Source organism: Orycteropus afer, unplaced genomic scaffold (genome assembly GCF_000298275.1).
Source record: "Orycteropus afer afer isolate SDZICR_OR568_19922 unplaced genomic scaffold, OryAfe1.0 scaffold00164, whole genome shotgun sequence".
Taxonomy (NCBI): Eukaryota; Metazoa; Chordata; class Mammalia; order Tubulidentata; family Orycteropodidae; genus Orycteropus; species Orycteropus afer.
Window position 1 is genome coordinate 6,874,638 of NW_006921751.1, and position 13,239 is coordinate 6,887,876.

Consider the following 13,239-nt stretch of genomic DNA (forward strand, 5'->3'; position numbering starts at 1 on the left):
CTCCTTGGAAGGAAGATTGGGCAATCTACTTCTGCAGAAATACTGCCTTGGAAACCCAAGGAGGAGTCACTATAAGTCAAATTGACTCAATGGCAGTGATATATATAGATATATATACATACACACACATATCTTTATATATATATATTTACACACACTATATATATATATTTACACACACACTATATACACATGAAGATCCACACATTTTTTTAAATCTCAGAAACATTTAAAAAATGTATCATCCATGATAAACACAACTGTCTGCTATAAAAATAAATGGTCAAAGTTACTGGAAATTAAAAACATAATTATTATAAGCTCAATAAATCAGCACAATAGTTGGAATTGAAAAATGAACTACAGTAATAAGGAATTCTAGAAAACAGTACAAAATGATAGAGATGAAGAGTATGAAAGAAGAGATGACTCATGAGAGAATAAAAGCCCATACTGAGTGCCAATAAAGATTAATGGAACAACTAGACCAATCTCTGTAATTCTAAAGCTGTGCTCTCTAATAAGTTGTCATTAGCTATATGTGACTATATAAATTTAGGATTTAATAAAATTGAAAATGCAGTTCTTCAGTGTACTACCCACATCAATGATTCAGTAGCCATATGTGAAAGGTGCCTATCATTTTGGACAATGAAGCAAATGAAGATTAATTACAAATTGCAATACAGTGAATTACTTAATATGGCCCTTCTAGCCATAAACAAACAAATAAAAAAAAAAAAATTCACCACTGTTGTGTCAAATCCTACTCATAGCAACCCCTCCTTGGGTTTCTGAGGCAATATCACTATGGAAGTAGATTGCCCAACCTTCCTTCTGAGGAGTGGCTGGTGGGTTTGAACCATGGCCTTCTGGTTAGCAGTCAAGCGCCTTAGGCTCTACCCCACCAGGGCTCCTCTTCTAGCCATAGTCCTCCATTTTGTGTTATACTGTAAACCCTAGCATCTATGCTTTTGGTTACAGTCTCATTTTGAAGTGAGTTGTCTGTTGTGTTAATGAGGCACGATTAAGGCAGGATCTATCTTGAGTTACCACCTTACTAGAGAGTGTGGCTCAAGTCACCACCTGTAGTTTCCTTGAGGGTATGGTCTGCATCCAATATATATGAGTGTTCTGGCATAATTTGCTCTCTTGCTCAGGATTTTGCATTTAGTTCTTCATCATCTGACTTCTGGTTCTTGGGAATAGAGACAGTAGCCAGTCGTCTGACCCACTGGTTTGGGTTCGCTGGCCCCTGCAACCATGTGAGTGAAGAGTAGCCTCCAGACTGGCACCTGACCCATGGATTTGGAACTTGCTAGCCTCCACAACCATAAGTCATTTCCTTGGAGGTTTGTGAGTTCTGTAAGACGTTACAACAAAATACATAACCCTAAGATGGGAAGGAGAGTATTGAGGGGAGAAGGAGTAGTTGCTGTACAGCAGTTTGGAAAAGGTGGACATTTGGGGCATCTTTAATCTCTGTCTTATAGGGATCAGCCTTGTGCTGATCCTTCTAAAAGAAATTATTTGGGCACAAAGAAACAAGGAACTGACTAATGTCCTTGTCTTCATCAGAAAATTTGTATGCACAAATATTGTGGAACAGTGTTTTCAAGTTCTGAGGAAACATGACTTTTGACTTAGATTTTTATATTCAAACAAAATATCATGTGAATGTAAGATTGAATTGACATTTTCAGACACAAATACTCAGGGTACTTTCTCCCAGAGACTCTTTGTGAAAGGAATGATTGAGGATATATGCCAGGAAAAACAAAAGAATCTAAAAAAAAAGGACACAGATGTGAAATACAAGAAAGGACAGTCAATAAATTAACCAATGAAGCATGCAAATAGGTCTAAAATGGTTGATAGTAAGGCTGTAATGTTTAAAGCAATTGCCAGGAAATAATACCTAAGGAAAAGAAGAAATATTAAGCTAACAAAGTGAATGTAAAATTGTATTAAATTTGTAGATTCATAGAAAAAGCATGCATTTAAAATATGGACTCTTCTCACCTAAGAAAATGATATATTCCATTTATTCAAGTCACCTTTATATCTTATAGTAAAATTTTATCATTTTCTTCATGTAAGTCTTGCACATTTTTGGTAGCTTTACTTCTATGTATTTAATAGTTTCACTTTTATTGTGAACATGTTTTATAAAATTATACTTTTAATATTTTACTTTTGGCATACAGAAAAGTTAACTATTTTATTTGTATTATATATATATATTGGTTAAACCAATATATATATATTGGTTAAACTTGTCAATGTTTTATAGATTTTATTCATTTTTGCAAAGGATCAGGTTTTAGTGTGATTAATCAAGCTCATCATTTTAGGTTTACTTTCAACTCCTTGGAAGGTAGGTTGGGCAATCTACTTCCCTAGAGATATCACCTTGGAAATCCAAAAAGGAGTTGCTATGAGTCATATATGACTCGATGGCAGTGTGTTTGTTTTGTTTGTTTATTATGTTTACAGGAGGTCTATGTTTACTTTCTACCCTTATTATTAGTAGTAGTAGTATAGGCATTTGATTGCTAACCAGAAGGCTGGTGGTTCAAACCTACCAGACACTCGTCAGAAGGAAGACTGAGCAATCTACTTCCATAGAGATACTGCCTGGGAAAACAAAGTAGGGGTCACTATGAGTTGGAATCATCTTGACGGCAGTGAGTTTGGTTTTGGTTTTTACCCTTATTATTAAATATAAAGGGATTATTTTCTATTTTACACAAAACAGTAAAATTGGCAAGAAGCCCAAAGAGACTTTTGAAATTAAACTATAATTAATTAGGATCTCCACCACTAATCTGTCAGTTTGTCATATTGTGGTGGCTTGCATGTTGCTATGAGGCTGGAGGCTATGCCACCAGTATTTCAAATACACTGTGGTGTACAAGTTTTGGTGGAGCTTCCAGGCTAAGACAGACTGGGAAGAAGGATGAAGCTATCCACTTCTGAAAAAATTGGCCAGTGAAAACCTTATGAAGCAGTAAAACACTGTCTTACTTATTAATGGAAAACTTTATGACTAGCCCTGAAACATTGTCTGATATAGTGCCATAAGATGACTCCCTCAGGTTGCGAGGCACTCAAAATCTGATTGAGAAAGAGCTCTGGTAGCATAGTGGCTAATGCACTTGACTGCTAACCAGAAGGCTGGTGGTTCAAACCCACCAGCCACTCCTCATAAGGAAGATTGGGCAATCTATTTCTGTAGTGATATTGCCTTGGAAACCCAAGGAGGGGTTGCTATGAGTCGGGTCCGACTCAACAGCACATAACAACAACAACAACAACAACAACTTCAAAGTAGAGTTGACCTTAATGACATGGATAGAGTAAAGATTTTGAGACCTCTATTTGCTGACAGGGCACAAGTCAAAATTGGAAGAAGAAACAGAAATAGATGCAAACATCCATTAATAATCAGAATGTGGACTGTACAAAATATGAATCGAGGAAAACTGGAAGTCGTCAAAAATGAAATGGAACACATAAAGACCAATACCTTAGGCATTAGTGAACTGAAATGGACTGGTTTTAGTCATTTTGAATCAGACAATCATATGGTCTACTATGCCAGGAATGAAAAATTGAAAAGGAATGGTGTCACATTCATTGTCAAAGAGAATGTTTCATGATCTATCCTGAAGTACAACCTGTCAGTGATAGGATAATATCCATATACCTATATGGAAGACTAGTTAATACTGTTGTTGTTGTTATTTGCCGTCGAGTCGGCCCCGACTCATAGCGACCCCTCCTTGGGTTTCCGAGGCAGTATCACTACGGAAGTAGGATTGCCCAACCTTCCTTCCGAGGAGTGGCTGGTGGGTTTGAACCGCCAGCCTTCTGGTTAGCAGTCAAGTGCTTTAGGCACTATGCTACCAGAGCTCCTAAGTTAATACTACTATTATTTAAATTGTCACACCAACCACTAAAGCCAAAGATAAAGAAATTGAAGACATTTACCAACTTCTGCAGTCTGAAATTGATCAAATATGCAATCAAGATGTATTGATTATTACAAGTCATTGGAAAGCAAAAGTTGGAAACAAAGAAGAATCATTAATTGTTGGAAAATATGGCCTTGGTGATAGAAATGACACCAGAGATGACATGATAGAATTTTTGCAAGACCAACAACTTATTTATTGTGAATACCTTTTTTCACAGCATAAATGATGGCTATACATGTGGACTTTGCCAGACGGAATACACAGAAATCAGACTGTCTACATCTGTGGAAAGAGGAGATGGAGAAGCTCAATATCTTCAGCTAAAACAATGCCAGGAGCTACTGTGGAATAGACCATTAACTGCTCATATGCAAGTTCAAGGTAAAGCTGAAGACAATTAAAACAAGTACATGAGAACCAAAATATTACCTTGAATCTATGCTACCTGAATTCAGACACTATCTGAAGAATAGATTTGATGCATGGAACACCAATGACTGAATACCAGATGAGTTGTGGGATGACACCAAGAACATCATCCATGAAGAAAGCAAAAGGTCATTAAAAAGACAGAAAAGGAAAAAAAGACCAAAATGGATGTGAGTCTTAAGAGACTCTGAAACTTGCACTTAAATGGAGAGTAGCTAAAGCAGGTGGGAGAATTGACAGGATAAAGAGCTGAAGAGAAGATTTCAAACAGCAGTTCGAGAAGACAAAGTCAATTATTATAATGAAATGTGCAAAGACCTGGACTTATAAAACCAAAAGGGAAGAGCACACTCAGCATTTCTCAAGCTGAAAGAACTGAAGAAAAAATTCAGACCTTGGGTTGCAATACTGAAGGATCCCATGGGCAAAATACTGCATGATGTAGGAAACATGCAAAGAAGATGGAAGGAATACAGAGTCACTGTACAAAAAAATAATTGGTTGATGTTCAGCTATTTCATGAGGTGGCATATGATCAAGAACCAAAGGTACTGAAGGAGGAAGTTGAAGCTGCACTGGAGGAATTGGTGAAAAGCATGGCTGCAGGAGTTAACTGAATACCCATTGAGATGTTCAACAAATGGATGCGGTGCTGCAGGCACTTAGTCATCTATGGCCAATAATTTGGAAGGCAGCTACCTGGCCAACTTACTGGAAGAGATCTATATCTGTGCACATTCCAAAGAAATATGATCCAACAGAATGTGGGAATTATTGAACAATATCATTACTACACATGCAAATAAAATTTTGCTGAAGATAATTAAAAAATGTTTGTAGCAGTATATTGACATGGAACTTCCAGAAATGCAAGCTGGATTCATAAGAGGATGTAGTTTTATCGAGTATGCAAAAGGATTCGACTGTGTGGACCATAAAAAATTATGGATAATAATGCAAACAATGGGGATTCTAGAACACTTAATTGTGCCCATAAGGAAACTGTACATAGACCAGGAGGCTACTGTTTGAAAAGAACAAGGGGATACTACATTATTTAAAATCAGAAAGAGTGTATATCAGGCTTGTATCCATTCACCATACTAATTCAATCTCTCTGCTGAGTAAATAATCCAAGAAGCTGGACTATATGAAGAAGAACACGGCATGAGGATAAAAGGAAGACTCATTAACAACCTGTCATATGCAGACAGCACAAGCTTTCTTGTTGAAAGTAAAGATAACTTGAAGCAGTTACTAATGAAGATTAGACCAAATTCTGCAGTATGGCTTACACCTCAACATAAAGAAAATGAAAATCCTCACATTTGTATCAATAAGCAGCATCACAATAAATGGAGAAAAGATTGAAGTTTCAAAGATTTCATTTTACTAGGATTCACAATCAACACCCATGGAAATAGCAGTCAAGAAGTCAGATGTTGTATCTCACTGGGCAGATCTGCAAAAGACTTTTTTGAACTGTTGAAGAGCAAAGATGTGACTATGAAGACTAAGGTGGCCTAACCCAAGCCATGATATTTTCAAATGCCTCATATGCATGTGGAGAGATGGACAATTATTAAGGAAGGCTGAAGAAGAGTCGATGCCTTTGAATTGTGATGTTGGCAAAGAATACTGAAAATACCATGGACTGCCAGAAGAATTAACAAATCTGTCCTAGAAGATGTGCAGCCGGAATGTTCCTGGAAGCAAGAATGGCCAGACTTTGTCTCACCTACTTTGGCCACGTTGTCAGAATGGAGCAGTTCCTGGAGAAGGATATCATGCTTGGTAAAGTGGAGGGTCAGCAAAAAGGGGAAGGCCCTCAACAAGGTGGACTGACACAGTGGCAGCAATGATGGGCTCAAGTATAGCAAGGATTGTGAGGATGGTGCAGTTTTGAGGATGTGCAGTGTTTCGTTCTGTTGTACATAGGGTCTCTACAAGTCAGAGCTGACTCAACAGCACCTAACAACAACAATTAGGATCTGCCTTACCAGATATCCAATTTAAAAACAAAATGATAAAATGTCTTATAAAAAATGAAGGAAAAGACTGATAGATTTTAATATATAATTTTAGAAGTGTATATTTTAAAACAAATAATAAATAACAAAAAGCAATAAAGTTATCTAAAAGATAGATATAACATATATAATATATACAAAGATTCAATATCCATTTTATATGGAGTTCTTCAAAAAAAGAGAAATAAGCCAATAAAAATCTAGACAAGGGCTATTCACACACACACACACACACACACACAAACCAATACATATGGCTAAGAAATTCATGCAGTATTTGCCAACCTCACTAGTATAGGGGAATGAAAATTAAAGTAAGAAGATAGTTGTTTTCTTTTTCCCATTAGATTGAGCACATAGAAAAGATTGATAATATTTAGTATTGTTGAAAATGTAGTGAAAAAGCTATCTCAGATATTATCTTGGCACAGTTCTTTTGGAAGCAACCTGGCAATGTGTATCTATCAAAATGTAAAATGTTCATACTCCCAGCATCCTCACTTCCAGTAATCTCTATCAAAAATCTTGCATTCATAAAAAAGCTATATATATTCAGCAATGGCAAAACACAATAGAGAGGATTTTTTCAATTGTCAGTTATAGAAACATAATTGAAATAGTTTAAGCAAAAAGAAAAAAGAAATATCCTATGGTCATTTAAAGGAAACAAGAGGAGAAAGAAAAAAGTGTATTTAAACAAACACACACAAACACAACCTATGAGAACTGAACTTGAAGGGACTACCTTGTTTGTCTAGTTATTGCAAGTTTTCCACCTTTGACAGGGTACAGTGTTACCACTTTGCTGTTGCTCTCTAGTAGTGGGAAATAATTTGTTTTTCTTCTCTGACAGGATTCCACCTTATATAGATTCCAGCTTTCGTTATGTTCAGGTTTTATTTTGTATGTATAGGAGTCCTGGAGTTGCACAAATGGTTAAGTGCAGGGCTATTAGTCAAAAGGTTGGTGGTTCAAACCAGCCCAGAGGTACCTTGTGAAAAAAGCCTGGTGATTTTCTTCCAACAGGCTACAGCCCTGACAACCTCATAGAGCAGTTCTACTCTGCACATATAGGGTTGCCATGAGTTGGAAAAGACTCAAAAGCAACTGGTTACTGGTAGTATGTGTGTGTGTGTGTTCATATACAATATATATCTTCAAGACATATTCTTAAATAACTTTTTAAAAATAACTCAAATGACAGAATAATGCTGAAAGTATAATTTCACTATTACTGAGAAGCAGCAGAAGAAAAATGAGCTCATGTTTATTCAGAGAGTACACTGTGTACAGACAGGAAAAAAGCTACAGTCCCTATGGGTTATGTGTGGAAAGCAGTGTGGGTTTAAAAGTTAAATAGAGGCAGACTTTCACATTTATTTTTATTATTTTATTTTTCTATATTATTAAACTCTTCTGTCACAAATATTGAAACATTCAAATATGAGTTTTCCATGTAAAAACACCATTTGAAGAAAATAAGTTACGTTATGGGAGTACAGAGGAAGAAGATACTGGTTCTAGGATATAATTTGACTTTGGGGCCTAAGATATGGTTCCTGCCTTCTATGAGGTTGAGGGAAGATAAATATTTCACACATTGCCAGATACACAGTATAGAATTCTATGACAAAAGTAAAAACAAATTGCAGAAGACAGTAGAGAGCTATTATTTCAAATGTGTTATCAAATAATGCGTTTTGTTCTACCACTTAATGTTGAGAGGAAAATTCATTTGATATCATTTATTCATGTCCCTAAACTGAACAGCATATTGATTTTTATATTAATTTTTACTATATTCAAGAGACCTTCTATGTGGAGCCTTTTCCATTTATAAGTGCCCTCGAATCACCTAAGATTGCATTACCCTCGCTGAATGACAAGACAGCACACTAAAGGGAGACACTTTCCTGCTCAGCTTCATTGAATTTAACAAACATTTGCTGAATGGCTTTTGTGTGCCAAGTACTGTGCAAGATGCTGAAGAGTGTTTCCCTTTCTCTGGTCCCACAGCTCACTCTATTGTTCCTATCATAATGTATTATATTATGTGCTCTATCTCTGGCTATGGGCTTCTGGACTGTTGAGCCTTTTCTCATCTGCCTAGCTTTCTTTTTATGATTCCACTTAAGATGTTTCTCTTGTCCCAGCCAAAACAACCCCAATATTATAAAAGTCCATCTATTCTTAATATGAAGCTCAATTTGATCTAAGCCAGTACTTTGAATCCCTCTTTTTTCCAGGGACCTCTGAATATTTTCTGAACCACACTTTGAGTGCAAACTGGGTAACAACTACAATCATATACCCCCTGCCATTTCTTTATCTCATATTTTATGTTCATTTGTTTGTTTGCCTGTTTATTTGTTTTAGACTGTACCAAGTGATAAAAGTGATAAAAGTTATCTTTGTATACCACCAGCATTCAAATCATTTCACACTATTACCCAAAACTGAAGAATAACCCCAGTTGGTCTTTCCAGAATAAATATTTCATTGCTATTTCTTGACCAAGCTTAATAATGACAAGCTGTTCAACTCTTCAACTCCTATTATAGTCATTCCAAACCTAGAAAGTTCTGTCCTATTCAGTAAGGAATTAATTCTAAATGTATATTATCCTCATTAAGTTGATCCTCTAAGCTTCTCATATAGTCTATGCTAGCAATTTGAGGATGTTTTTATATGACAAAAAATAAAACAATTTTAAAATTGTTTTTAAATAAAAAATGCCCAAAGTCTCAGAAATCAGCTGAGAAAGTTTCACTTTTTCATGAAGTAGTAATACTGTATTCCATTAGCTGTATAATTTTGGACATGACATGAAGAGGATGAAGGGAGACCATGTGCTTTGTGCTACCTGATGTTTACTTAGGAATTTGGAATCTAGCTCACCCCCTGGTAGATGCCTGCTCTGAAGCTTTCCTCTCTCCCTTGTTACCCTTTCTGGACCCTCTTCTAGACACCTTATTCAGCAAAACTGATGATCCAATAGCACACTTCCGGATGTCAAGCTTCAGCACTACTGGGACCCCAGTGGCCGACTTCAAATGTAATGGGGCTTTCCTTCATCTTTTTGCAGTCTTAGAAGTTAGAGTGCTGAAGCTTTTCCACCATTACATCTCTATTGTGCTGGACGAAATCCCTCTAAAGGCAAGTCTACTAGTCAATATAAAGAAGTGAAAGGAGCCAATAAGCACATGAAAAGATTCTCTATGTCCTTAGCTATCACGGAAATGCAAGTCAAAAACACAATGAAAACAAACAAACAACTTTTAGGTTTTTTTTTTTTTAATCCATATTCATTGTCCAACATTTCCAGGCATATGAGGCCTTTGAAAATACCATGGCTAGGGTTTGGTGCACCTTAGTCTTTAAAATGACATCTTTGCTCCTTAATACTTTCAAGAGGTCTTTTGCAGCAGATTTACCCAGTGCAATACGATGTTTGATTTCTTGACTGTTGCTTCCATGGGTGTTGATTGTGGATCCAAGTAAAATAAAATCATTGACAACCTCAATCTTTTCTCCACTTGTTGTGATGTTGCTTACTGGTCCAGTTGTGAGGATTTTTGTTTTCTTTATTGTTGTTGTTGTTGTTGTTATGTGCCGTCGAGTCATACCTGACTCATAGCGACCCCTCCTTGGGTTTCCGAGGCAGTATCACTACGGAAGTAGGATTGCCCAACAGTGGCTAAGACACTTATCTGCTAACCAGACGGCTGGCGGTTCAAACCCACCAGTCACTTCTCGGAAGGAAGTTTTCTTTATATTGAGGTGTAATCCACAATGAAAAGTGTAGTCTTTGATCTTTATCAGTAAGTGCTTCAAGCCATTTTCACTTTCAGCACAAAAGATTGTATTATTGGCATATCTCAGGTTTTCAATGATTCTTCCTCCAATCCTGATGTCACATTTTTCTTCATATAGTCCAGCTTCTTGGATTATTTGCTCAGTATACAAATTGAATAAGTATGATGAACCATGCAGTATCCCCTTGTTCTCTTTGAACAATAACCTCTTGGTCTGTGTACAGTTTCCTCATGAGCACAATTAAGTGTTCTGGAATTCTCATCCGCCACAATGTTATCCATAATATAATAAAATAGACAAATAATAAATGTGGCAAATAAGAAACAAAAAACAAATAAGAATGTGGAAAAATTGGGATCCTCATATACTGCAGGTAGGATTGTAAAATTTCACAGCCACTTTGGAAAACAGTATGGCAGTTCTTCAAAAGGCTAAACATAGAGTTACCATTGTTGTTGTTGTTGTTATTTGCCGTCGAGTCGGCCCCGACTCATAGCAACCCCTCCTTGGGTTCCTGAGGCAATATCACTACGGAAGTAGGATTGCCCAACCTTCCTTCCGAGGAGTGGCTGGTGGGTTTGAACCGCCAGCCTTCTGGTTAGCAGTCAAGTGCCTTAGGCACTATGCTACCAGAGCTCCTAGAGTTACCATATGACCCAGCAATTCCACTTGAAATGAAATGAAAAGATATGTTCACTCCACTTGTACACAAATGTTCACAGCTGTTTTATTTATAATAGGCCAAAAGTGGAAACATCCCAAGTGTCTATCAATTGGTAAATAGATAGAGAAAACGTGGATAAACAAAGTAATGCTAGACTAGTACTTGATGATAGAAAGAAATGAAATATTTTGTATAAACAAAACAAAACAAAAAAATACTCACTGCTATTGAGTCGGATTTGACTCATAGTGACCCCTCCTTGGGTTTCCAAGGTGGTATCGCTACAGAAGTAGATTGCCCAACTTTCCTTCTGCGGAGTAGCTGGTGGGTTTGAACCACCAGCCTTGTAGTTAGCAGTCAAATGCCTTAGGCACTACGCCACCAGAACTCCTACTGTTGTGCTACAACAACAACAAAACAAAACCTTGAAAATACCATGCTAAGGGAAAGACGGGAACTCTGGTAGCGTAGTGCCTAAAGCACTTGACTGCTAACCAGAAGGCTGGTTGTTCAAACCCACCAGCCACTCCTTGGAAGAAAGATGGGGCAATCTACTTCTGTAGTGATACTGCCTCGGAAACCCAAGGAAGGGTCTCTATGAGTCAGGTTCGACTCAATGGCACATAACAATAACAACAAGGACACTAGACACAAAAGGCTACATATTGTATGATTCCATGTATATGAAATATTCAGAATAGACAAATCTATAGAGACAAAAAAAGTAGACTAGTGATTGCCTAGGGTTTGGGTAGAGGCTGGGAGTGGGGTGATGGCTGAGGAGTACAACACTTTTTTTTAGGGTGATGAAAATATTGTAAAACTGACTATATTGATGATTGGACAATTCTGAATATGCTAAAAACCAATGAATTATACATATAAGATGGGTGAATTGCATGGTAGGTTAATTATATCTCAATAAAATTATTTAAAAAGTGAACAGAATGAGTATTTCCTGCAAACTCTTATTTCCTGGGTCATAGGTTATCTAAATCTTATTCCAACCACCTCCCCCTACAGCCCTACATTCTCCCTACTTAGACTCAGTAGGATCAAGACTATCATCAGCTCCTGAGAGACCCAATGCCAGGTCAGTCAGAATTTTATGTGTTTTCATCAGTTTGTGAAATAATAAATAGCAGAGGCATTTTTTAAGTCCTGCTTGTTTTTTCCTGAAAACTTCCAACAGAGCCCGGACCACTTGTCATGTTTCATTATCTCCAAAGGAATGTGCATGTTAAGTATTTATTTCTGTTTACTTCCACTCATCTCCCAAACATTACATTCCACTATGTCAACATTCTTATATATTTACTATTGCCGACTTCTAGCTATTTCTCTAGGGCCTGCTCTCCACAGAGGTGACAGCTGACTGGCTTTATGACATGACCTAAGTGTTTTCATCTGACCCATCTAACCCCTTTAGTCAAACTGTCTCCAGACTCCTCTTATCATTAGCTAAGCCACCTGCCTCGGACCAGAAATCTCTATTACTAGTCTTTCCTCTGAATAAGACACTAAAGTCCTCCTCGAACTTTAAGTGTGCCTTAGAAAGGAAAGTATATTGATATGTCCATATATATCCTTCATAATAGTGGCTCAATAATATTTTTAAGGAATGGGTTGGGAAAGTCTGGGGCCTGTGGTAGAACCTATGGTGGGTTTGGATGCGTTGATAACCTCAGCAGAAGCAACAGGGAAGATGCAGAGCCGCAGAAGCCTCAGGGCAACGAAAATCTGCTAAAGTGGGTCACTGAAAGATCCCACCCACTGCCTTTGAGTAAATTTTAACTGATAGCAACCCCATAGGACAGACTAGAACTGCCTCATAGGATTTCCGAGGCTGTGAATCTTTAGGGAAGCAGACTGCCTCATCTTTCTCCCATGGACCAGCTGGTAAGTTTAAACCTCTAACCTTTTGATTAGAAGGCAAATGCTACCAGAGCTCCTTCACTGAAAGAAAGGAACCCTGAAAGATGAGGTTTTGGTGAAGAAATTTTCAATTAGTTCACATATTTTCCCGATATGGACTCTAACTTCATTCTTCCTGGGACATGAAGTCTTCTTTTTCTTCTATCAGAATACAATAAAAGTCTGCCAATCTTAACTTAATGTTAGGCATTTTGTGGGCTACAGCAGAGGGAAAGCTCCATTGGGGAATACATTTGGTTGGGTTTATAAAGTTCCCAGCTTTGAATCCAGCCTCAAAGGTTAAGCATGGGCAGGCTTGTGCTTAATCACTGATCTGCACTGAACACTTTCCCTTGTTACCCTCCCGAGAGGGACCGGGTCTCCGGGAGCAAGGTAAGCACGGGCG

At 37.4% G+C, this 13,239-nt stretch overlaps 1 protein-coding gene across 1 annotated transcript in view; it reads right to left on the minus strand.

The window, feature by feature from the left end:
• ST6GALNAC3 (ST6 N-acetylgalactosaminide alpha-2,6-sialyltransferase 3) overlaps positions 1-13,239 on the minus strand; it is a 613,125-nt gene that overhangs the window by 249,041 nt on the left and 350,845 nt on the right. The gene's annotated exons all lie outside the window — the stretch shown is intronic.